This window comes from Myotis brandtii, unplaced genomic scaffold, assembly GCF_000412655.1.
Source record: "Myotis brandtii unplaced genomic scaffold, ASM41265v1 scaffold915, whole genome shotgun sequence".
Taxonomy (NCBI): Eukaryota; Metazoa; Chordata; class Mammalia; order Chiroptera; family Vespertilionidae; genus Myotis; species Myotis brandtii.
The window spans coordinates 216,381-218,139 of NW_005371769.1; positions in this window are offsets into that span (position 1 = coordinate 216,381).

Genomic DNA, 1,759 nt, shown 5'->3' on the forward strand with positions numbered 1-1,759 from the left:
GCTCCGGGAGGGAGGTGTTCAAGAAGGAAGAGGGAAGGAGGAAGGAGAGATGGACAGGGAGGCAGTTTCTGTCCAGGAGTGGTGGCCATTCACACTCTGACATGCACTGGACGACAGCCAGGCCCGGCTCCCTGCAATTGGGACCCCAGCATTCTGTCTCCTGAGAATGTGCTGAGGGCCTAGGATGATTCCATGTGTTTGTAAAAGCACATTTCATTTCATCACTTCTCCGAGCCTCCATTTCTTCATCTCTAAAACGGAGGCCCTCAGGAGCCTCACTGGGCGCCATGCCCTCCACACAGCAGTTACTCCACCAGGGAGGGCACTGCCTTAGGCAGGCACCAAGGGCAGAAGGACAACACAGACATGCCAAGCCCTAAGAAGGCCAGCTACAGAGTAGCCTCATAGACGGCTATACACCAGATGTCAAGCTGGCACACAGGGCACCCTTTGACCCCCATGCCAAGGAGGGGACCCTAGGTCTGCAGAGGAGGCCAAGGAAAGCAGTGAGGAAAGGTAGCTGGGCCTGGAGGTGGTGGCTGCTATGAGCAAGCGAAGCATGTGAACTATGATTCAATGTATGTGGGGGCTGTGAGGAATTAGGTGGTTCCCAGGGCTGCAAACTTAAGCTCTGAACAGAGGGTCCTGGGTTCAAATTCCACCTCCACCATTAACTTCTTTAAAAAATATATTTTTATTGATTTCAGAGAGGAAGGGAGAGGGAGAAAGAGATAGAAACATCAATAATAAGAGAGAACCATTGATGGGCTGCCTCCTGCACCCTCTATACTGGGGATCGAGCCACAACCCGTGCATGTGCCCTTGAAGGGAATTAAACCCGCTGGCAGACGCTCTATCCACTGCGCCAACCCGGCAAGGGCATCTCCTCCACCATTTTCTTGAGTGAGTTTCTGCCCAGCCTGCCTGGGCTCCTCCGTGGAACATGGGGACACTCACAGAGACAGACTCCTCAGAGGAGGTGCAGGACACCCAGAAAGGCCGAGGCAAGGGGATGGAGAGCAGGCCCAAGTGGCCAGAGGACACGGGGGAGTGGCTCAAAGGGGCAAAGAGGTTTGTGGGCCCGCACCCACAGCCAGCTGCTACGCACATTTCTCAGGTGGGGTGGAGCTGCCACACCAAGGGATCAGCCTGGCAGAGTGACCTTGACCAGTACTGGCCCGTCTTTGTGGGACCTCCGGTCTGGACAGGCCCTCGGTCTCTGCCCCTGTCCTAGCCAGCCTGTCAACATGGCAGCCAAGCTCCCTGGGCCCACAGCATCACGAGGCTCCCCAGGCTCCAGGGTCCTGTCACCCCTCTGCCCCCTCCCCTGCCTCTTCATCTCTCACCCCGTAGCAGTCTGCTCCAGGGCTGGTCTGTCTGACACCCTGTGAGGCCCCAGTGCCGGCATGAAGAAGAGTGTGTGTAAAGTCTCCATTTCCCTTCACACCTCAGAGTTCTGGAAGCCTGTCCACAGGGCGACCTGTACAACGGGAAGTCGTTTTGTGAGCAGAACCCAGCATCAGGAGCTGTGCAGGCTGTCGCCTGCAGGGGACCCGCTGAGACCAGGGGTCACACCCACTGCAGGCCGGGAGCATGGGCAGGGCCACCGCGATGCTCCAAAAGCTGGGACAGGAACTGAACTAACAACTGTACCGGCTCTTTACACTGTAGGACACCTTGGGGCAGCATGAGGGGTTAGAAGGAACTCACCCCAAGGCCCCACGGATAGGGCAGGGGCTTTTGATGACTCCAGATGCAA